The 26130-nt window shown below is 43.9% G+C and overlaps 1 protein-coding gene across 5 annotated transcripts in view; it reads right to left on the bottom strand.

The window, feature by feature from the left end:
• The window catches only part of PARD3B (par-3 family cell polarity regulator beta), a 926479-nt gene that overhangs the window by 266597 nt on the left and 633752 nt on the right, over positions 1–26130 (bottom strand). The gene's annotated exons all lie outside the window — the stretch shown is intronic.

Here is a 26130-nt window from a genome sequence, read left to right as displayed (position 1 = left end):
AGGGGTGTTTTTTAGGTTTTGGCACCCCAAAGCCTCTGCAACCTGAAGTGGTATGGTCAAAAATGACCAAATAAAACGGAGGCGTTGAAATTCACTAGGCGCTCCCTTATATCTGAGGCTTGTGGTTGCGTCAAATAGCGCAATACAGCCACATATGGGGTATTTCTATAAACTTCAGAAACGGGGCGATCAATATTGGGGTGCATTTCTCTGCTAATAGGTTTATCATTATGAAAGATATTGGATTACAATAAAATCTCTGCACAGAAAATAAAAATTTTCTAATTTCTTACACACTTAGCTTTTATTTCTGTGACTCCCCTAAAGGGTTAAAACACTTTCTGGATGTGCTTTTGCAGAGTTTGGGGGGTGCAGTTTCTGAAATGGGGTGCCTTGTGGGGCTTTCTAACATACAGGCCCCTCAAATACACTTTAAACCTGAACAGGTCCCTGAAAATATCTGATTTTGAAATTTTACTGAAAATTTGGTAATTTGCTGCTTATGTTTTACGCTTTCTATTGTCTAAAAAAAATGAAATATAGTTTAATAAATGCCACCAACATAAAGTAGACATGTTGCTAATGCTATTTAATATATAATTTATGTGGCATAACCATTTTCTGTATAACAGGAAGGTTTCAAAGTTGGAAAAATGCATATTCATAAAATTTGTCTCTGTCCTCAAGGCCATTTCAGGCTCTGTCCTTAAGGGGTTAAAGGTGTTGTCTAAGAAAATGTGTTTACTAACTTTTTTTTACATAAATATGCCTAGGCTGCTTGATAAAAGAAATAAGCCTCTTCCTATCCACCCCCCATACACGCACACCATCTGTCTTATTATGGCGACTCTTCTCTACTGTCATCTGCTTCCTGGTACTGGGTCAGCACAAGACATTGCAGCTTAGCCACTTTCTGTCTAAGGCAGAACACTACTGCAGTCAGTCATTAGCTGAACAAAATTGTCTCATCCTGACACCAGCACCAGGAATGCAGTGCAGCAGAGAAGGGGCACCAGGATAACAAAGGCTGCGGGGAAGGTAAGTATTGGCTTTCCTCTTTTATCGAGTAATCTGGGAAAATTTATGTAAAAAAACTTTGTAAGGTCAATTGGCATCCCATTTTGACAGTTTGCCGACATATATGTGACACAGAAGGCAGAATTGTGATGTGAATGAGCCCTAATGTGTATTTGCACCTTCAGCACATTTAACCCCTGGCAAAGCTGCTTGACTTTAATTAGCATACACTGTGAATATATCACTACAATGTATATATTATACTGTAGCTCTATAATTCTTAAACTACATTAAGATTTTATACCCACAGACAGCTTTGTGTCTAGAGATTGACAAATCCATTTAAATGAGCAAATTTCCCTTTGTATATTTCTGCATGAATCACAATAGCCAAGTTCACAAGGTGAGCAATATTATGACCCTTGTTTATGATGCACGCCGCAATACCATCAGATGATCTAAAAAGAATATCCTTCCAAGAAAACTAAGTGAATGCATATATTCTGTTGCTGTGGTGATTGCAGCCACCCGGTTTCCTAGGACAAGACACAGAAGACAATATTTGACATCTTGCATCTACGTTGAAACTATCTTGGCCATCTAATATTTTTCCGAAGCCATTGTGCCGGTATGAATATTATGCAATATTATTAAATAAATATCATGGTTTTCCAGTGCAAGATGCAAACTAGGAAGGAAGCCTTATCAAATCTCAGGATATGACATTTGGAGACGCACAAAAATGATTGCTGAAGATGCTACTGAAGTAATCTTCTGAGGATTATGAGTTAGCTTTCAGGGAGGATGGCATTATGATGTAAAGCGCGTAGCTGAACACCATCTCTTCCACACATCTCGCAATGACAATCATTAATCCCAGGTAGTTGCTCCTTTGTGTTAATGTAAGCTCATTGAATCTACGTTCTATCAAGGGAGAGGTACTCTTTCTATACTGCCACAGCGGAACTATATGAAGTGTAAGTTCTTACAATCTCTAACCTGCATTGAAATATGGTTACTTCCTTGAAAATCTCTATCCCAATAAAGACTATTGTTCTCACTGGTGTGTGCAATTTTTGTATAATAAAGAAAAAGAAAAAACTGAGCATATGAAGAACAATATAAGCATATGAGAACTTTTAAGAGTAGATTAGGAGTAACATTTACATATAGACGATCTCATCTTGTATGTATGTTTAAAGTGACTTGGGGTCCTTTTACACAGATCGAATATAATGGGCGGTCTGATAATTGGCCCCTGTAAAAGAGCCAGCGATCAGCCGATGAACGCGCAAATGGCTGTCCATCAGCTGATTGAATCGTTTCTGCAGCGTTAAGATCATTGTTATTGGCCGCACCTCTGTCTAAACAGGAGATGTACAGCCAATAATAATGCAATGAAATGGCTGGGCAATTCATCGAGCCTTGTGAAGTCTGAACTTATTGACAGCTAGGAGCAGTGCATGATTTTTTTTCTTTTTATCTACAATTATTTACTGTCAAAATATGGGACCAGGAAGACTAAAGACAGGTGTAGCCCTTAAGCTTGCGCCCGTCCCTCTGTCCCTGCCTAATTGCCTTTAGCAGCCCTAATGGCAGCCGACAACTGGTCGATGGGACCTTATCCTTTTTAACAAAGACAAGACAAACGCATCACAATTCAACAGGGTCAGAGGTCCAAGTTAGCAACAAGAGGGCGGCACAGTACAAAACATGATTCTAGAGAATAGTCAAACTCCAAAAGCCATTATACTAAATACACAATGCAGGGAACGCTAGGTCAAGACACACTAGTAAACTAGGCTCTATTGCAGGCAAGGGATACAGGCATGGGAGGATACTTATGGGGCTTGGAGTCCCAGCCCCCAGGAATGATTGGGGCTGAGACTCCAACCCTTAGGGCACATACAGCAGTATAACTAGCTGTGACGGCCGCCAATCATTTAACCCTGACACATAGCAGCTGTACCACTAAGCCGTGGGTAGGTCAGCCCCGGACGAGTCACTGAATGCTGTCACACCTCTAGCAAGCTGGCCGGCAGTAAGCTGCAAGTAAGAATTTAGTAAGAATTTAGTCATTTACAGTATTAGTGAAGCGCTTCACTAGGCTCAACGGTTGACTTGTCAGCTGGCTGCCTTTCAACTTCGCTCTGGGTTCCAGGAAAAGCTGGATGCAGCCCTGGGAGAAGTTTCCCAGGACTGTATCCAGCTTTGAAGTCCGCTCCACTCCAGGTGCCTGGAAAAGGCAGGCGGCTGCACAGCCGACCACCAAACCTAGCAAAGCTCTTTGCTAGTACTGCAAATTTGCTCATCCCTATAATAACTCTATAGATAGTTAGAATCTGAGCCGGTGAGCAATCATAGTTGCAAGGTTATGTGGGATACAAGAGGGTTATCCCACTAAATGATGTAACCGAACAATCATTGAGGTGCCAAACAAGACCCTAAAACTGTGATACAACATGTTTGCTATCCTTTAAAAAAAAAAATAGAATAGAATAAAAAGCAATAGAAAAGCTCCCTGAAGTCCAGTTTACTCTAGTTCAGATTAATCAGTCAGTGTAAGAGCCAGAAGAGACTTTCCAAAGCCACTCGGGCCCCTATGCAGGTACCACACTGAGTCAGAGAGTGCATTCAGATTCAGAGACTTTAAGTACTCCTGCACCCTAGCCATATCGGGCTAGAAAACCCACGGTGAGGCTATTGTTGACAGGGACCAGGACTTATCCACTCTAAGGGGCTATCATTTCTTCACTTCAAGAGCCCTACAACTGCGACAGGAGCTTCAAACAGTTGGCAGTTTGGGAAGAGCAATTAAAGCCAATTTGCTATTCTGCACTTTGTTAGGTCCTACAGTTAAAGGACAACTCCCCCGAAATTTTTTTTTATTATCCAGATTCCTTTTGCTGAGGAAAGGAGCGAGCAGATCTCCTGAAACGCGTCCCGAGAATCCAGGATAACAGAGCCCTTCATAAACTATACCTACGTTTACAAGTGTAGATCCCGAACCGGAGCCATATTCCCCTGGCATTCTATACAGCGGCAGCCGGAAAGAGCGCGCGCTCTCATCCACGCGGACGCCACAACAACGCAAGTCAACACATCATGTTGCACTAGACCGCGATTGCACAGCTCTCAAGTTGGCCGCAGAGACTGGGTCACGGATTACCATCACAACATCGCATTTGACCGCAGATGATATCACCAACAGGGTGAGAGGTGGATATTCCACCACCATTTACTTGTCTTTTATTTCTCCCTTCCATGATTTCATTTTAAAAGGAGAACTACCCATCTTAAGCACAAGTACACTGGCTCAACAACGATACGAGCCTAGGTTAAAAACCGTGATTCGGGACTACTATCATTTAAGTGGGGTGACCGCGCTGGGCCCGGCGCGGTGCTCATCACTTGGCTCTTTTCTTATTATATTTATATATACACATTCTACCACTCATTGGATATTTTATTGTCCATGTTGGACGTTTTATCAGATATATATATGTGTATTTATTCATTTTTATTTTTATTTTTATTGTATTTTTAATTATTTCTCTATGCATCTAGATTGTTGCCGTTTATGAATTGAAGCATTAAATATTTATATGCAATTTTGTAGACGTACAATTATCATTATAGCTACACTTTTAGTATCATTTCACCCATTTCTTGAGAGCCTACTACACTGCTATACATTTGATTTCTATTTTTATCCCGTTAGCGCCGGGACAGTAGTGCACTCGATAAGGGTGGATCCCATTTCTACGGAACAGGTGTAGCAGACCTCCCTCTTTTCAGATTCCGAAATTTTTTTTTAGCTTATTTAACACACATTACAAAGTTATATAACTTTGTAATGTGGTTAAATACCCTGTCTGGCCCCCTTCCCCCACTTTCGGACCCCCGACCCCCCCGCCCGGAAGTTAAAGAATATATACATTACCTATTACGATCGTCACGGTCCTCTTCTCCCGGGCGGCATCTGGTGACGACGACGTCAGAGCCGGGGGGCGGTCCGGGTCTTCTTCCTCCTCGGCGTCTTCATAGAGAGTGAATGGGACGGAAAAGGCTGCTGGTGCACATGCGCACCAGCAGCCTTTTCATTGGCTGGAGCGCATCACATGGCTTCCAGCTTCGTCAGCCCTGATTGGCTGAGGTTGCTGGAAGCCATGTGATGCGCTCCAGCCAATGAAAAGGCTGCCGGTGCGCAAGCGCACTGGCAGCCTTTTCTATCCCCAGGACCCGGAAATCAGAGACATTGCTGGACGGCAGACGGCGGTGACGGTGAGGCGGACGGCGGGCGAATGGAGTGGCGATCGTCACCGGAGGGATGGTGAGTATGGTGTCTGTGTGTGTCTGTGGTTTTTTTTTGGGGGGGGGTCCCGCGGGAGTTGTCCTTTAATGTCAACAGCTATCTCACCCTTCAATGGGGCCTGTGTTCCTGGATTGTGTCGCTTGGTGCCCTTTACCAGCAAAAGGCAGATCTTTGTAGCCGTGAATACAGATATTTCTTCTATCAATGCTGCTTACAGCAAAGATCCTTAAGTGATTTAGTTATTTCAAGGATTCTTCAGTATACCTGCTAAAAGTAGTAATTTCATGTATTACAAGTATAAAAAGGGATCTCAGCCAACCAACTCTTAAGCAATGTTGCACCTTGCTAACAACTACTATTGTGTACAGCACCTTTAAGAGAAACCAGTAAATTGTTTAAGTTTATCCTGGACTCAGTGGTTCCTCTACACTGCACCACCACACTACAGGGACACCAGGGACTACCTACAACCTTTTAATTGGGCAGCTTTCTGGGACCCAAGGAGGGCATACACCACTCCGAGCTCTGCGACAAATGCCACAGCGGAACGGAAACACGTGTCCTTGAAGTAACATCTAATACCGCTGGGTTACCACACATCAACACAGGTACCAGGCCTCACAGAGGTACCATAAAGATTAAGGGTCTTAATACTGGTGTATAAGTTCCTTTATGAACTTTGAGCATGGATGAGTGCTTACAGCGACTGTGTACCCACAATCTGACCCCCCCCCCCCAATACTGTTTGTAACGTCAGTCAGCTGATTTTAATCTAAGATCTGTCCTGAGGTTTATTCGGCAGGTGATGCAATTATTGTTCTAAAAAACAACTTTTAAACTCGCAGCGCTGTGTCAACGCGAGGCGTCACATACTTTCTAGGCCATGTCAATTAGACACAGGGCTTGAAGTTTAAAAGTTGTTTTTTAGGACAATAACTGCATCACCTGCCAAACAGACCCCAGGACAGATCTGGGATTAAACGTAGCTATTCGATGGTACAAGTTTTTTTGTTTGTTTTTTTTTTTGGGGGGGGGGCACATTGTGGGTACAGAGTCGCTTTAATCAAATATTCCTTTTGTGAGACCATTAAAACTTTTAGGGCTACAGTCTCCAGATGACCACAACATTTTTTTTGTGGGGCAGCATTTTATCTGCGGTATATAGCAAAATGCTAAAATGCAGATCACACAGAGAACATATTACAACCTGTTCCTCAAATTCAAAATTGGCATAAAAACATAAAAGCATCCCATGGTTGTATGTCAGCAGTATTAACACTTTTGGTATATGTATCTATAAAAAAATTGATTTATAATCGTGCAAACGTCATTAGATATAATAGATTTTTAAATACATTCTTTTGTCAAAATAAAGCTTGTGCCCTTTCACAGGACCTCAACTTGCTGTATAGACAGTACAAAAGGTGATGGGCACGCTGTCCTATTTTTTTGTTTTGTTTTGTTTTGTGCCTTATCCCTTTTTTAGCAGTACAGAATAGCACCTGGTGTTTATCCCCTTAAGGATAGAGCACAATATGGCCTTAAAGGACCGCAATTTTCATTTTTGCATTTTTGTTTTTTCCTCCTCGCCTTCTAAGAGCCATAACTCTTTTATTTTTCCATCTACAGAAGCCTTTCAATGTACCACAAAATTAATGAAGAAACACCCAAAATATCATTTATGGAGTGAAATTGGGATAAAAAAAAATGCAATTCCACAAATTTTGGGGGGTTAGCGTGTTTATTTTATGCACTCCACAATCAGTCTGAATACATGATATGCATGTTCATATGGCTTCTCTAATGTTTAACTATTTTTATTAACAGTAACTTTTTTTTTTTTGCGAATAGGTATGATTAAAATGGCCCTATTGCGACTCTTATAGCGCTTTTATTTTATCCCCTACAGGGTTGGTTGGGGCAACATTTTTTGCACCATGATCTCTAGATGTATTAGTATTATATATTTGAGTAGATGAGACGTATTGATCACTTTTTATTAATTGTTTTATACATAAAATGTAATAAAAAATCAGCAATCCTGGCATGTATACCCAAAAACATAAAAAAAAAAAATCTTTCAGTAGCAGCAACTATTATTAAGACAAATGGTTCTGTATGCCATATACTCAATTAGTAAAATCTATCTTGTCAGGGCTGCCCTGATGAAAGCAACAGTGATTTTAGAAACAGGTAGGATCAGCTTTCTGACCCACATAAACCTCTGTGTATCAAAGTAGTGACATCACTAGCGTAGGTGCTTACAATTGGGACTGGCACATGTAAGTACCGGCATATGTTGATATAACACATTAATGTTATTCATCTCATATAGGCCTACAGTCCATGTAGTGATTAACCCTAGCAATATACCCTTCAACACCACAGCTAGTGGGGCGCTGAATGTTGCATATATTATTTTGTACAATTTAAAGGCTGTTTAAACCCAAGTTTCAAAACTCTGGCACCGTGGAAAAAGCTTAGTAAATAAATGGGAACAACATCATACCACACGGTCATAGCAAGACATATGTATATAACTGAAAGATACTGATGTACAAATATTACAAACAGATTTAAAAGAATTGACCTTACTTTACTTGTATCGCTCTAGATGCACAAAAAACTGATGTAAAGCCACTGATGACCAATATTTATTACATTAACTGAGTTAGGTCTGTTCTTATACATCGAGAACTGCATTGTAAAGTCTATTAGTGTATTTCACTGCTGCCCTAACTAAATTAGCAATGTTAGGTCCATTGAATTATGAGTACAATGATGGCCTTGGCTACAAAGTGGCTCCTGCCATATGTTGGCCAATACAGACATGTCAAATAATTTTCATGGAACGGTCGCACCACATTCTTGTTCTACCTATGGAATGCATTAACAAGGTTGAACAAATCTTTATATTTCAATTTGGATTTTATATGTTATTGAAAGAGGGAAGAAGAAACCATTATGGTTTACTACAGTTGTAATATAGTAAAAGAAAAGAAGTCTGCCTATAAAAGGTATATAAAGAAAAAAAAGCTGAGAGTAGATGAGAAAGAGAGGAACAAACGGCTAAATCTGGGAGATAAAACCTTATTCAAGTATATTGGTGACAGGAACACAAATTGGCATTGCTAAGGGTCCATTTACACAGAAAGATTATCTGACAGATTATCTGCCAAAGATTTGAAGCCAAAGCCAGAAACAGACTATAAACAGAGATCAGGTCATAAAGAAAAGCCTGAGATGAGAGTTTTCCTATTTTCAAACCCATTCCTGGCTATGGCTTCAAATCTTTGGCAGATAATCTGTCAGATAGTCTTTCTGTGTAAATGGACCCTAAGGCTAAGTTTACACGAGGCGATAATTGGCCCGATCATACGATTTCGAAGTAACAATTTTTTTTTATAATGATCAGCGTTTAGACGGTACAATATATCGTATGGAAAAATTGTTTTGCGATCGCGCACCCGCAGCCCGCCCCCCCCCCGCACACCCGCAGCCCCCTGCACTGCCCCGATCGCCACCCCCGCCGCTCCGATCGCCACCGCCGCCCCCACCACGAGCATACGTTACCTGCTCCGCGCATTGATTGGCTGAAGAGATGAGCCGGGAGTTTCAAACGGCTCCTCTTCAGCCGATCAGTGCTCCTGTTCAGCACTGATTGGCTGAAGAGGAGCCGTTTGAAATTCCCAGCTCCCCTCTTCAGCCAATCAATTGCGGGCGGCCGGACTATAACGCAACGACTATTTACACGGAACGATCTGCGATTTTTTTGCGAACGACGATTTAAGAACATGTTAAAAGATCAAAATGAACGATTTCTCACTCGTCGTTCGATTGTTCGCCGCATTTACACGTACGATTATTGTTCGAATTCGATTGTTATCGCGAAAATTCGCCCAATAATCGTTCCGTGTAAAGTAGCATAAGTTAGAGACTGGGAAATAACTACATTGTCAGTGATATGGCTGTTAACCTGAATTTCTGTTCAGTCTATATACAAACTGTTGATGTATAACACCCAAGCCCCAGATCAATCACAAGCCTATACCTAAAAATAGTTTTGTTCACACATTTAACCAGCATTTAATTAGCGATATTTTGCCGCAAACTGCACAATCCGTGGTAAAATAACGCTAATTAACGCTGATTAAATGCTATGTGTGAACACAGCCTAAGGAGCTACTGATAGTAGATGGCTTGCATCAGCAACCAAACATCTATTTAGTAGTACTACCCTAACATGCTTCTACCTATAACTTATAATTTCACATTTTATCATCTTGTGGGAATATTCACCCTTGTGGACAAGACAGCTTCTTGCAGTTGCCGCACATCAGATGGAGATATTGGCTTGTTTGAAGAATAGGGAAACAGGAAAAACTTACTGTCATGTTCCTAGAACAACTGGGAACAGTAAAGCCTTTGTGACACGGTACATTCTCCTGCTGAAGGTGTTCTTATTATAGGGCACACAACTGCCACAAAGGGGTAGGCTTGGGTGGCCACAATGCTTAGATAAGCCAAACCCAGAGGTATCGGGTTAACTGGATTTTCCTAGCTCATTTGGATTCACACTGAAATTGATCTACAGAAAAGTTTCTTACTTGAGAAAGGGGTCATATGTCTACTTTCCACAGAGGTAAGTTCCTGGACTTTCAGATACTATTTTTTGGACGCCCACTATTGGATCATTGACTCTCCAAACAGACTGACATCACAATATCACAGAACCATTTAGGAGCCATAGGCTACGTTCGAACTATGTTTAATAGCGTCCATTATATCGACTGCAGGAACGTTCATTTTTTACAATTGACTTTTGGGCACTGTCGGGTGTGCCCGCAAATCAATTAGCCATTTACTTCAATGTAATATGCGGCCCCGCATATTACACTGCGTGAACAGCTATTATTTCCAGACACTGTTCATTGAACAGCGTCCGGAAACAATAGTTAGGTACACTATTTATATAACCCCGTGTGAACACAGCGGGTGGCATTGCATTGACTTCAATGCAATGCCGCCCCTGCAGTAAATAACGGACACTGATTCCATTGCAATCAGCGTACCTTCTTTATTAAAAAAAAAGTAGTGGGAACATAGCCATAGAGCAGATGTGTCAAACTCAGGCCCTTCAGCTGTTTTAAAACTACAACTCCCAGCTTTGGCTGTCCAGGCCTGATGGGACTTGTAGTTTTGCAACAGCTGGAGGGCCTGAGTTTGACTGACCTGCCAAGGAGTGATATTCAGGTTAGAGATCCTGAATTTATCTAAACTTAGCATTCTGGTTTCCGTGGAGAAGTGGTGAGATGTATGACATACTGTGCAAACACAATATACGGTAATCAATATACTGTAGTGTCTCATACAAATCAGTAAAAAAAAGTGGCTGAATTTACAGCGGTATATAGTATCATGATAGTCCTATTGTATTTATACATTTATTTAGTATTTTCAGAAATACAGTATTACCTCAAGTATCCAGCTACAATGTTGGCTGATATTTTAGGTAAACACATGTACTGGCTATGCTCACACACAGTAAAATAAGAGCAATATGCAACCGTAATTTTGAGTGAACATAAAACTATATGTGAACAGGTAAAAAAAAATTAGGCCATGTTTTGTAAAAGCAGGTTATAAATAATGAGCTTGTTCATTATTTGAAAGGTTGTAATCAATTATGGCTGTTATTCTATATGGCATGTGCACTGCCGGCCAAGTTGCCATTCACGTCAATGGAGTGCATTATTATATTGAAAATATGGCCTTATTTTTACCTCAAAGTAACGGACAGATTTTGCTTTAATTTTATAATTATTTTTATTATTTATAATAATTGTATTTTGCATTTAGCAGTCAATTGCAAATGCTAGTGGCCAGCAGTGACATTCCCATCATTAATAACTGTGGGCTGCATCTGGTCATACCACTATATAAAACAGCAAGTTCTGAACTCTCCTGGAATATAGGCCGCCACATGTAACAGTGCCAATTTTTAATAAAACATTGATTTTTACAATAATAATAACACCTAAGCATCCAGAATCCTGCAGAGAGAGATTTGTAAAAACACATGACAACTTCCTGAAAAAAAATCTGTGACATTTCTTCATGGTCCTCTATTATTGGGTTATGCTATTGTTTGGCCTAGGGAAGGACACTGAACTCTGCTGTTCCTTATGTGCAGGGATATTAAATGGCAAGTTTAGCTTTGGGGAAAGATTCACCTACTCCATGCTTTATTAAAATAAATTCAAACGCAGCACTGTAGTGCCCGAAGAAGCTTAAACAAGCAAGGACAACATCAATAATATTCTTCAAAGAGCAAAATCTCTTTTGTGGCTACAGGCAATTGTTTAAAGATGTTTTGTGCTGTGAAAGTACTTTTTCTAGTCATTACCAGCGGATCACCAGCTGATACAAAGTATTTTTAAACTCAGGATTCCAGAGTTAAAAAATCTTCCTCTGCCTTGATACCAGAGCTATCTCTCATCAAAGACAACAAGCGTACAAATCTTAGAGTACATAAAATAGGTCAAACACCGGCCATGAACTCAGAATTCAAATTAGGATGTTGAGGAATCTCTACTGCTGGTATTAAATCCTGTGCCTTCTCATCATATTGTACCGGCTAATCCTTCATTCTCAACTTTAGATGCAATCATCACAAGAATTTCCGTGTTTCTACTTTCCAGTCTATGTGATATGACTAGCTACAGGTAACATAAAGGCCATGTCCAGGTGTGGCAGATGTAAATTCCACAACACAAATCCACAGTAATTTATAGTACAATCCAAGTAGATGGGGTTTTTATTCAAGTGTTCTAAGAAAAAAATTCCATGTGTAAACTGGAGAATGCTATATATTTTCAAGTCTTCAGCAAGCTCCTTCTGATGTGGGAATGCCACATATTTCAATCTTTGATCAGTATGGAATGTGCAACAAAATCCACATATGCCGACTGTGCCAAATATAATTGAAGGGGATTTTTTTGTTGATAACCTATCCTCATCAATATCTGATTGGTGGGGGTTTGATATCCTGTGCCCCCGCTTTTTAGGCAAAGGCAGAATTATTGTGCTTGAAATTTGAGCTCAAATTTTATCACTAATGTTTTGTTTTATTCGACACAAGATATTAAAAGAAGTGTCATTTACAATCCAACCTTCAGAGGTACAGGCATAGAAATAGCTCCTAGGCATTCCCCTCCTAAGCCGATAAACTGAGATTTTATGGTTGAATCTTTTTTATTAAACCAGGCATCAAAACACAGTATAACACTTAAATGGCATTTACATACAGGGCACATCAGGTGACAAGGGTCCAAGGATGCAACAGGGCTGCATACGCTGGTGAGCCCAAATGCAGGGTGATACTGTAGGCGATGGGTCAATGCAGAATGAACAGAGTAATGAAGATACAAGAGTCCAACGGCGCAGGTGTTGTACTGCCAGAGTCCACGAGAGTTCTCAGAGTGGGATAAAACGCGCTAGCAGTGTCCCTGCCATCACACCTCGGAAAAATGTCAAATTTTTGTCGAAACAATAGGGACATCTGGTTAACTTATGTAGTATCCAAGAGAGAAAGCATAGAAATCCAGAATCAGGTGAGAAAGAAAGACAAAAGAAGAAAAGGAAGAGACCAGAGTAAAGACAGGGAGGAATAAGGTGGGGGAAGGGAGGAAGAGGAGGGAGGGGGCAATAGGGTTGGTTGTAAGGAAGGATGACCACCCATGGAGAAAAGTAGAGGAAAAGGTCAGATAATAATCAACCACATCTTACTGAAGCATAGCCCTAAATTCCGACGTGTCCCTATACACGTCCCATTGGAACCAGGTCTGTCTGAATGGAACTTGCTTATCAGTATCATCTGAGACCATCTCCTCCATTCTACGGACCTTATTTAGAGTTTCTATAAATTCCATCCTAGAGGGTGAGCAGGTTTGTTGTAACGCCTGGAGTAGTGGATCCACTGGACCGTCACTAGCGATGGCACTAACCTCACCAGGGAGTGGAGTCTAAGGGGCCGCTGGTTTTCACCAGAGCCCGCCGCAAGGCGGGATGGACTTGCTGCGGCAGGCGACCCCCAGGTTGCTACCCCTGGCTTGGTTGCTAGTGACGGCAGGCGAGGCGTGGCAGGAGCAGTAGGCAGGAGATGGTACTGGCAATGGTCTGTAGGTGAGACCGCACGTGACAGGCTGAACACAGGAACCAAAGTGTAACGGGGAAGCAGGAACCAGGAACAAGGAGTGGGGACCAGGTAGCGGACAGGAATCAGGAACAAGGACTAGGGACCAGGTAGCGGACAGGAATCAGGAACAACAGGGAGCTGGGCCAAACGCTATGGGAAGCATGTAGAGGCTCCAACACCTGCAGTGGGGCAGGGCTGGAATTTATAGGGAGTGATTGTGTGCATGACCAATTAGGAGCGCACTGCCCCTTTAAATCTGAGACAGCCGGCGCGCGCGCGCCCTAGGAGGCGGGGACGCGCGCGCCGGCCGGCACAGCGACGGACAGGAGCGTGGAGAGGTGAGGCGCCCCCCGGGGCCGAAGTAACAGCAGCGCCGGGTCCCTGCTTATGGACACCGGCTGCTGCATGGGAAAGAGAGGAGTAGCGGCGGCGGCCCGGAGCACGGGCCGCCGCCGCGACATTTGTCTCCAGAGGCGTGGCATGACCGCTCTGGCAGAGCCCCTAAAGTGTCGGAGCAGTCCCTTCTTTACCAAACGGGAGGGACCAGGCAGCAAAGAAAGGAGTGCTTTCTTAGGGCTCGGGATAAACTGAGATTTTATAACACTACTATATTATATGGACAGGACAAAAAGCAAGCCGCTCGCAAATCTTATAAGGGAAAACAAACTATTTGTTGAAACTTAAATTACTGTAATTGGCAGACAGCTTTAGTTACTATTAAAGAGTAGCTTCACATGTACCGGTTTCGCCGCATTTTTCACGCTGCAAGTTTGCAGTGAAATCAGCTGCGCATCCATGTAGTGTTAAGTTCAATGGGGTTACATACCCGCAGCAGAATTTTCATTTCGCTGCGGATATGTAACCCAGCCCCTTTAACTCCCCGCAGCCCGTGTCCCGGAGCGTACATTACCTGCTCGGCGCCGCAGCTGCGTGTGAGGCTCCCATCAGTTCCCATCAGCCAATAAGTGCTGTCCATGCACTGATTGACTGATAGGGACCGCCGTGAGCCTAACATGCAGCCGCGGCGCTGGGAAGGTAATGTACGCTCCGGGACATGGGCTGCGGGGGTTTAAAGGGGCCAGATTACATACTCGCAGTGGAATGAAAATTCTGCTTCGGGTATGTAACCCCACTGAATTAACACTGCAGATTTTGCTGCAAACTTGTAGCGTGAAATCCGCTGCAAATCCAGTACGTGTGAAGCTACCCTAAGACCATCTTCATTGACTGAGAAATTCCCATGGATAATATAGGAAACAGTGATAGGGGCATGATGGATATCAAATTACTCTCTGTATGATTTACTAGGCTGGTATATGTCAATATATTTTCTTTATAACAGTATAGGAAGTGCAAACAACTGTGTTTTTTTTTTTTACACAGTTGGCCAATGCAAAAATAGAAAATACTGAGTAGTATATTATCAACCAATGGAATTGGTACTTTTTACTCCTGAAATCCATTGGACCACTGTGTCCTGCTCCTCTTGCTCCTTGACAATCTTGAGTTGCATAAAAAAATAATATTGTGCTGACCAAGGACCTGTAGGGACTCTGGGGCACATTTATCAACTGTGTAACTAGCATATGCCCCATAAGCACAAATTGCATAATGGGGGTAAGCCCTGCTTACCTGATGGGTGGGTGGAAAGGTTCAGCAAGGTGTGGCCTCCTCCTCCGCCTGATTTATTATAGTTTACACCTACAAAAAGGCTTAAATAATGACAGCAATCTACACCTGATTTGCAGGTCTCACTGGATTTACTAAAAGGCGTGTGAAGTAAATCGGGGCAGAACTTTATTTAAGATGTACAAGTTAATCGGTCATAGTAAATGTACCCCTATGTGCCCACTGCAGACTGCAACACTGGGGGACTCGGACAAGAGACAAAGAGAGGCCTGAAAGCCAGCCAGCTAACTCACAGTAGAAAATACATAGTTCTGCAATAGCATCAAATATGCTGAATCCCAAGATTCACCCACAGAACACTAGTGTATTTTAGAGGGGTAAACTGACTCCCACTCCATTTGCGTCTCTGCACCTCAATGCCGCAAGTATGTAGGTGTAACATATTACGAATTGTGCTTTTTCCCATTTGTATTTGTTTTGCTTGGAGCATAAGCATTTAACCTCCCAAAAATAAATCTGCTGCGTTGTCTAATTCTTACTAGTGAGTATGAACTTGTCACAGCCGCGGCGGCGTCCCGCGTTCCGGGCCGCCGCCGCGACCGCTTCCTGCCCCATGCAGCAGCCGGTGTCCATAGTCGGGGACCCGGCGCTGCTATCACCTCGGCCCCGGGGGGCGCCTCACCTCTCCACGCTCCTGTCTCCCGCTGTGCCGGCCGGCGCGCGCGTCCCCGCCTCCTCGGGCGCGCGCGCGCCGGCTGTCTCAGATTTAAAGGGGCAGTGCGCTCCTAATTGGTAGTTGCACCTAATCACTCCCCTATAAATCCCAGCATGCCCTGTCCCCTGGGTTGGAGCCTCTACATGCTTCCCATAGCGTTTGGCCCAGCTCCCTGTTGTTCCTGTGTCCTGTCCGTTACCTGGTCCCAAGTCCCTGTTCCTGAGTCCTGTCCGTTACCTGGTCCCAAGTCCCTGTTCCTGGTTCCTGTTCCCCTGTCACTCCACCTGTTCCCGTGTCCAGCCTGTCACGTGCTCTCTCATCTGCAGACTATTGCCTGTGCCATCTCCTGCCACGCCTCGCCTGCCGACACCAGCAACCAAGCCAGGGGTAGCGACCTGGGGGTCGCCTGCCGCAGCAAGTCCATCCCGCCTTGCGGCGGGCTCTGGTGAAAACCAGCGGCCCCTTAGACTCCGCTCCCTGGTGAGGTTTGTGCCATCGCTGGTGCCGGTCCAGTGGATCCACTACTCCGGGCGTTACAGTAGGCTCCAACCATGGATCCCGGCGAGGTGCCCGATCTCCGTGACGTCGCCAGAGTGGTCACTCAGCAGGCGCAACAAATCCAGAAACAGTCACAGCAGATCCAGCAACTCACTGCCGCCTTACAGCAGCAGACTACTGCCCAGCGCACACCACCTCCTGACGCTTCTTCTTCACTCCGACTGGCCCTCCCAAGCAAGTACTCTGGGGACTCTAAGTTGTGCAGAGGATTCTTGACTCAGTGCACCATGCACATTGAACTTTTGAGTAGTCAGTTTTCCACCGAGCGCTCTAAAGTGGCTTTCATCATCAGCCTATTAGAAGGTAGAGCCCTGGCCTGGGCCACGCCACTGTGGGACCGTGATGATCCAGTTGCTGCCAATCTCCGGGCCTTCCTATTCGAGTTTCGCTCCGTCTTTGAGGAACCTGCCCGTGCTTCTTCAGCCGAGACTGCTCTCCTCAACCTCTCTCAAGGCAGCTCCTCTGTTGGTGACTACGCCATCCAGTTCCGCACCCTGGCAGCCGAATTGGACTGGAACGAGGCCGCCCTATTGGCCACCTTCAAGAAAGGCCTGTCTAGTCGTGTGAGAGACGTGCTCGCTGCCCGAGACCTGCCTACCTCCCTGAACGAACTCATTCTACTGGCCACCCGAGTTGATACTCGTTTTTCGGAGAGGGAGGAGGAGGTTCGGCATGAACATTTACTAACCCGTTCCCGTCGCCATCCCCAGCTGGCGCCGGTTTTCCAGAATCTTGACCTTTCGATGTCCCAACCCTCTCCTGAGATTCCTATGCAGGTGGAACGGGCTCACCTGACGCCTGATGAAAGAATCCGGCGCCTGGAGCAGAATCTCTGTCTCTATTGCGGTGGTTCCGATCACTTCCGGCTGGGATGTCCCCTACGTCCCCAAACATCCGAAAAATGCTCGCACCTAGGTCCGGTGGGACAGGTGTCCCTAGGTGTGAATGCCACCATTCCTAGTCTGTCTATGCCAGTTTCCATCCGGACTCTCTCAGGACGAAATCATCAGACTACTGCCTTCCTCGATTCTGGGTCAGCAGGCAGTTTTATTGCGGCAACATTGGTCCAAAGATGGCGGCTACCCGTGACCCGACTAGCCAGGCCCCTGACTATCTCCTCGGTCACAGGCGAGATTCTTACCGACCGTGTGTACTACCAGACCGCACCTTTAGTCCTCCAGGTGGGTCCTTTACATCAAGAAGAGATATCCTTCTACGTCCTGCCCCATTCTTCCCCCGCGGTCCTCCTGGGACTCCCGTGGCTGCAAGAACATGCCCCTCAACTGGACTGGAGAACCGGGGAGATTCTCAGTTGGGGTCAGGACTGTTCCAACCAGTGTCTCAGGTCACCTCAGACCAAGAGTACTATGTCGTTTCCTGTCCCAGCCAAGCCTCTATCCGACCTACCGGCAGAAGACCAAGACTCGGCGGATGCCTTCTCTGCTGAGGTGTACCCTCTCTCCGTACCCAAGACTAAGGTCGGGTCCTCTCACCACCGGGAGAACTTACGGAAGGTCCTCGTCCACAGACCCACAGTCCCTTGCCATGTTTTACCGCCTGATCGCCTAGCACCAGTCGTCACCTCCTCGCTTCGGAGAGTACCCCCCGGAAAGACTCATGTTCACCCTGCGCTTCGAAGAGGTATTTTGAAGTGGGGTCATTCCTCGTTGGAGGCCGGGCACCCTGGAGTCCGTAAGACCGGCCAACGGATCTCTCGCCACTACTGGTGGCCCAGTTTGTTTCAAGATGTCAAAGACTTTGTGGCTTCCTGTGCCTTCTGCAGGCAAGAAAGAGGGGGAGGCCAAAGGGGGGGGGGTACTGTCACAGCCGCGGCGGCGGCCCGCGTTCCGGGCCGCCGCCGCGACCGCTTCCTGCCCCATGCAGCAGCCGGTGTCCATAGTCGGGGACCCGGCGCTGCTATCACCTCGGCCCCGGGGGGCGCCTCACCTCTCCACGCTCCGGTCTCCCGCTGTGCCGGCCGGCGCGCGCGTCCCCGCCTCCTCGGGCGCGCGCGCGCCGGCTGTCTCAGATTTAAAGGGGCAGTGCGCTCCTAATTGGTAGTTGCACCTAATCACTCCCCTATAAATCCCAGCATGCCCTGTCCCCTGGGTTGGAGCCTCTACATGCTTCCCATAGCGTTTGGCCCAGCTCCCTGTTGTTCCTGTGTCCTGTCCGTTACCTGGTCCCAAGTCCCTGTTCCTGAGTCCTGTCCGTTACCTGGTCCCAAGTCCCTGTTCCTGGTTCCTGTTCCCCTGTCACTCCACCTGTTCCCGTGTCCAGCCTGTCACGTGCTCTCTCATCTGCAGACTATTGCCTGTGCCATCTCCTGCCACGCCTCGCCTGCCGACACCAGCAACCAAGCCAGGGGTAGCGACCTGGGGGGTCGCCTGCCGCAGCAAGTCCATCCCGCCTTGCGGCGGGCTCTGGTGAAAACCAGCGGCCCCTTAGACTCCGCTCCCTGGTGAGGTTTGTGCCATCGCTGGTGCCGGTCCAGTGGATCCACTACTCCGGGCGTTACAGAACTGAGGTTAGCACAAAGAGGTGTCACATTAGAAAATAATGTTCAATGTCCAATAAACTGTCCAGACTTGGCTGTAAACAGTGCTGTGGATCTGCTAAGTCAATCTTTCAATCCTATACATTGCCTCAATTCAACTTTGACTTCATAAATGGCTCATGTACTTTATAATAAATACTAATAGAAAAGTTACTGTCGTAAAATGGTAACATCCAACATCACCAACATGTGATCAACCTGTGACGATATAGTAAGAATATTAATTAATAATATTAAACATTTGTATGTTGACGCTGGAGCGAGAACATTTATACCGACACAGTTGCTTTGTTGTAAGTGGTTTGTCATAACAGATGCATCATTTATCAGTCACACTGGCAAATTACCTGGAACATCAGAGCATCTACGGCCAATTTAACCTGAAGCACAGGTCACAACTTGGTGCTCCTCAAGTAGCCTGCCTTCTCTGACCAGTCCATTAATCTGCCTGGATGGTGAACTGAGGAGATACCGAAACTAAATATAATAAGTTACTTGGCCTTAATAACACCAGACAGGAGATTGTGTTAATCAATAGTTTATCATTATTAACATGTTAACATTAATAAGTTAGTCCACTAGAGGAATTAGGAGACACATTTTGGAGAATGTGGCTGATAATGTCGGTGAGGAACGTCCATGTTATGTTTCTGTGCTCTGAATCCCAGATCTTATGAGGTTCACCGATGAGAGACAAATGAGGCAATCTCCTGCCTAAAAGAAATGAAGTGCCTCAGATGAATAATGATCGGGATGTTTCCCCTTCAGTCAGTAGCCTTGAGACAAACAGATAGCTTCCCCTTCTCTCGCAGCACTGCCATGATGAAGCTGTTGGCTGGGATTAATTGAGACCCATTTCCAAAAGGAATTTTTTCATAACTTCAAATAAAAACCTGTACACACTACATCAGTCACGGTGGTTCACCCAAAGTCTAGATCCTCGCACATAAGACAAATGAAGGTTAACCAAGCTTCAATCATAGTATTGTAAATAACTAAACATTGCAAGGCTAATATACTACTAATATACAATACAGCATCCAGAAACTAAACCTACACAACAAGCTAAACCGCAATATGTGTGTGTATATGACAAATCCTGCAAGAATTTTACAATTGTTCCTGAGATATTTTACCATGGCATAGTCATTGTAAGTGCAACTTCTAGGAACAGCAGCGGTGTTACTATAGGGGTGCAAAGGTTGCAGTCACACCCAGGCACAAGAACCTGAGGTGTCCAAAAAGTATTAAAAATAATTGGTTACTGAAGGAGCATCACTAAATATAATAGGGAGTGCGGCCAACGGCTGATGATTGTGTGTTTAAAATCATAAAGCTATTACTTACCTGTCCAGGCTGTCCTCCAGCCTTGTCTACCAGATTCCCTGGTCTCTGCAGCTGTAGCTTTCACTTCTGGTCCCCTCTGTAAAGTGACAGGTCACTCGGCCAATCAGTGGCCAAGACAGGACAGCACTGCGGCCAGTGATTGGCTGAGTGGCCTGTCACTTCAGAGCATATGTACAGCAGAGTGTAGATTGGGGAAGGCATACCTGGAGGGCAGCTCACAGATGTTGTAGATAGGATGGAAAGCACAAAGGGGAGAATCCTAAAGTTTTGTATGCAAGGCAACTGAGAAACCAAAGCATCCACAGCAAGTTTCAAAACTCCCTGACACATACACCTCCCATACAGCATGTATTAAAGAAAGGACACTTCTCTTTGAGAAAAAAATAAGCTAGCAGGCTGCAAACTGTATATAAGGTTTGCAGTATATTTAATTCAAGGTAACAACTAACATATGCAAAATAGTTTTTTCCCATTTTAAATGTGTCTGTACCCTTTAGGTTTTTGACCTGTGAGCAGCAGACTAAAAATTGAGTGAAAGTTCCTGACCTTCTAAATTACTATTACAGAGAGATAATTCATATGACCAATGGTCAAGTGCAAATTACAATCCATTAACACTGAACTGACTGTTCACCTTTTATACTAAAAACAAGAATGTGGCGTTTAATAACAAAATTCCACTTTATATACACAAAATATGCTATAACATAGTGGAAGGACTACATCTCATTATATTGTATCCACAGAAGAAAGAATTTATAAGCCCATCTTAATTACAATTAGCAATGTCAGGACAACGTTGTTCATAGGAATGATACACAATTTCTATCAGATACTCCATGTAAACAATGCAGAATCTATCAAGATGATATAACTATTGCGCACTAATTAAAAAAAGCTTTTGACATAATGTTGATTATTTTATTTAGCTACAGTCATTAAAATATAATTCCATTGCCGATCCCCTCCCCCATTTACCCCTCTTCACAGAAAGTCACAGGCGGCAGCTTCTAGAACTCTCCGTCTTTCTGCCATGCCAGGGCTCTCTTGGACAGCTGGAAGAGCTTTTTGAGCTATCTTTTTTTTTTTAAATCCATTAGCTAATTCAAGGAACCTAATTAGTGCTGCCATTTTGATGGAGTATTATACCGAGAGTTTAGTACAGTCTGGTAACACCATCAATGTTTATTAGAAATTACAAAGCAAAAGCTTTCTCTGCTTGAAATAAATAAATCTGCCCGTGAGGAGAGAGAAGTAAATAACATGATTATCTTTCCCCAGTGTAAGTAGGTACTGTACCCAAGCTGCTAATGGAATGGACTACCGAAGGCACTGGCCAGTAATTGCGTGCTGCAGAAAAACATACAGAAAGTCAAGTTGCACTCTAGACCCTTATTACATGTTGTCAAAGAACAGAGATGGCAATAGTTTAACAAGGTCTGGAAACGACGTCATAATGACTTCTTGCTAATACAGCTAATCATAATGGCCACACAGCTCCATTAGAGTATCTCTATATAGCCTATATTATTATACTATAAAAAATATACAGAGAAATATGTGGCAGAAACTCGGAGAGTTCTCTCGGATTTCTGTCACGTATTTTCTTCTTTAATCACGGTCATGAACACATATTAGCCTGATTCAATAGGGCTAATCGGTATCCTGCATTTACAACGCTTGTTCCTGTAGAGCAATAGACTCAGAATAAGCGACATGTCACCAATTCTGGAGTATTCAAAATGCACACTCACACCACACGATACATGCCACAGTTCAGGGCATGATATGTGATGCGAATTCCCATTGACAACAACGGTACACACATTCCATGCGTTTTGAATACATTTTGGCATGTGTTGTGCTCCATAATTCTGAACCATTAAATAATAAAATACATTATATATGTGTAGGTCTTGTAGTTTCATAGAATTACTAAGACGCATATGCTGATTTTAAAGGGGTAGTGCGGTCTAAGATATTTTTTCACTAATTAACACACATTACAAAGTTATACAACAATGTAATGTGTGTTATTTAAGTAAATGGCCCCCTTCCCCATGTCCCCCCCCCCCCCCCCCGACCTCGGACCCCGGACCCGAAAGTGTGATGCACTATACTTACGGAGTCACTGTCGACCCCGGACGCCATCTTAGGATGATCATGTGATCTTCAGGAGGCCGGCCTGACTGCTCTGGCCCTCCCTCATGCCGCCACCCCCTCCAGTGTCACCAGCTGCTCAGCCACGATTGGCTAAGCATAACAGTACTGAAGATGACGTGATTGTCCCAAGATGGCGGCCGGTGTTGACAGTGATTTTGTAAGTATAGTACATGTGGAAGGGGGCCATCCACTTAAATAACACACATTACAATGTTGTATAACTTTGTAATGTGTGTTATTTTGTGAAAAAATGTCTTAGACCGCACTACCCCTTTAAAAGAATTTCCAGGCAAGAGAGACTGATGGGCGGTCTACAGGATAAGTAATCAATAGTCACTGATTGGTGAGGTGCCATCATCAGCCAGCACAATATCATCATCCAGCTTCCCTATCGATCAGCTATTCAGGACCAGAGATGGTTCTCCATCCAGCCTAAACCACCTTGACTTGCAGAATCTGCCCAGCAAGCATCTTAAGCACCTTACTCTCCTAGCACCTTCCAAACCTCTATACAAACTGCCCATAATAATGCCTTCCAAACAGTAATTTTTGTGCCCCTATATGAAGTTATGTCCCTTCTTTATGACCCTATCTGTAACTAGACCCCCCCCATAGTGCCTCTATCTGTAGTTAGGCCCATTTTTTTTTTTTTTTTTTTTAGCAAAATGAACTGCACCACTTTGTGGTGTACAAACATGCCCTGAGGAAATGTACAGCCATGCCCCCATTTTACTGCGGCCACATGTCTCTAATAAACTGTGCCACCATGCACCTAATAAACTATGTTACTGTGCTCAAATTTACTGCGCTACTGTCCCTCAATGAGCCTTATTGAACCAATGCCCACCCCCCCCAATAATTTTTCCCAATCTGTGACTCCTCAACTGTTGCAAGACTACAACTCCAAACATGCCTTGACATGGAGGGGATAATGGGAATTTCCATTTTGCACCAAGTAGAGAGCAACTGGTTCAGGAACATGGCCCTAAATACACTGTCCCCAGAGAATGCTTATCTGTCCTGGCTGCTCACCGCTCTGCTGCTCTGGCCTCTACTAGTTGGACCTGGCTGGAGCAGAATGTTGCAGGCAGTGCTATATGCTCCATCTACACCACATGGGTACCATCATTGGAGCCAGCCTGGTGTTGTTCATATACCTGACGAAGGACCTTGTAAAAATGAAATCTATAGTGGAAATTAAAGGAGTCTTTTATGAAGAACTATTGATGTATGGAGCTAAAGGTTTGGGCTGTCTACTTCATTTACATACAGCGCCACTGCTGAACAGCTGATCAGCAAAGGAGTTGGGTCTGCTACCTCCAGTTCAGCTACTGATGGCCTATCTTGTGGAGAACCCCTTTAATAGATTTGTCTGGTGAACTGCGGTAGAAAAGAGGAAGTGCTTGCTGCTGCGGAAGTACCATACATCCTCCTCTCCGCACAATCCTCCTCAAGCCATTCAGTGAGTGCCACATCTGGCTCTTTAACTACTTTCCTATTTACTGAAGCTCCTTTACATAAATAATTTCTATTTTCCCCATATACTTGCCTTAATGTTTGTTTTCTTCATGTCCTCCGGAGTCATTATTCTCTATAGACCCCCAGATCTATGACTCTTTGTACAACAACGTATCTGTTACTGTATAATATTTTGCAATGTGCAAGCTCATTACATGACAAAGCTTTCTCACTAGGTGATTATGACAAGGAAATATTTGTCACCATTTGTTAGCCGCTGGGTGCCAATCGTTTAGCTGGTAACAGGTGAAATAGGAAGAGACCAGTGAGGCTGCTCAACACAAATGAATTGTGAAAGATTTTTCTAATGGAAAAACATTTATAATATTTTTGAAGTGATCCCGATATTTATTTATAGCTAAACACAAGAACATAATGCGGAACCGCAGGTATTACATTACTGAGTCAGGGATTTCCATCTGAATTACCAGTCATTTTAAACTGTCAGGCTGCATAGAGATTGCTGCTGCTGCATTCTTGGCATTGTGTCTTTAATTAAACTGAGTGGCAAAGGCTTGTCAAAAACTAAGATATTAAAATTGCTAAAAGCCACAAGACCGGTTAAAAGCAGTCATTTCCCAACCGCTGGGTTAAAGGGTTAGCATTTAAAGATCTACTAATGCACTCCTGTACCATCCTTCAACTAACTATTGCATTGCTGCAGTCGAGAATAAAGCAGCATCACAACAATATAGTCTGTCCAAACACAGGTTCTTGTATGTGCACAGTGTGTCGTCACAGATATCCGTACAAGACAGTAGAAAAAAAATTGCAGCACCATGTGTTCTGTGCGTAAGGGCCCTGTTACACGCAGCGATAACTGTCCCAATCAGGCCAATTTGTATGATTATTGCAATGTGTAATATAGATAATGGTCAGCCAATGAAACAATCATCAGCTAATCATTTCTTTAGGTTCAGACCTAAAACCATCGGGCCGCAATGCTATGTATAATAGCGATGCATGGCCGACAGCTAATGACTGAGATATAAAATAATAAAGTATTTACTTACCTTACCATGTTTCCTGGTGTCCTCGGCCTTCCTTGCTCTCTGCAGCTCTGCCTTCTGTTCCCTTCTAGTACAGTTTCTGCACTGACACACCGCTCAGTCAATCACTGGCTGAGTCAAGACCAAAGCCAGTGATTGGCTGAGCGGCCTGTCAGTATAGGGAACAGACTAGAAGTGAACAGAAGGCAGAGCTGAAGCTGCAGAGTCCGGTGAAGGCCCGAGGACACCAGGGAACGTGGTAAGGTAAGTAAATACTTTATTATTTTACATTAAAGGCAAGGGCTGCACAGACATCGTTAGCCTTTGCTGTCTGATAGTCGTCCCGTGTAATTGCTCAGTAAACGAGTGCTGATCTAGCAGATCGGGGCTCATTTACACTTTATGATCAGGCCGTGTAATAGGACCCATAGTTTTACCAAGGAAAAATGCAGTGTTTCAACAAAGGTGTGCTAAAAGCGGCTTTATTGCTGCAATGGACACAAACAGCAGATTTTAGGTTTGTTTAGGTGGGTGACGGTAGATACAAAAAAAAAAAAAAAAAACATTGTTCTGCACCAGATTCTGGAAGGAATATTTTACTCTGCACTAAGCACCAAATAATCAAGGTACCAATAGAAAGTACAGATCATGGCACAAAAAATGACACCTCACACAGCCCCATAGACAAAAGGATAAAAGCGTTATAGGGATGGGAATAGAGCAATTTTAAGGAACATTTATTTTTTTTTAAAAGGCTTTAATTTTTTTAAAAGCCATAAAAATTAAATAAAATTTACACAAGTTACATAACGTTGTAATCATAGGTTTACCCTAGGGCGAACGGCGTAAACACAAATCACCCAGATAAAAAAAAAAAAATAGTTTTATTTTAAATTTCACCACACATATAATTTTTTTTCTGGTTTCACAGAATACTTTATGCAAAAATTAAGCCTCTCATTGCAAAGTACAATTAGTTGCTCATGTGGGTCTCAAGGTGAAAAAAATGAAATGCAAGTGGTATGGCCTTTTAAGCACAAGGAGGAAAAAACAAAAGCGCAAAAATGGAAAATTGGCTTGGTATTTAAGGGGTTAAAGGAGAAGTCCCACAAAAATAAAAAATCA

Source organism: Dendropsophus ebraccatus, chromosome 9 (genome assembly GCF_027789765.1).
Source record: "Dendropsophus ebraccatus isolate aDenEbr1 chromosome 9, aDenEbr1.pat, whole genome shotgun sequence".
In the NCBI taxonomy this organism is placed as follows: Eukaryota; Metazoa; Chordata; class Amphibia; order Anura; family Hylidae; genus Dendropsophus; species Dendropsophus ebraccatus.
This window is presented reverse-complemented; position numbering and strand designations above follow the sequence as displayed.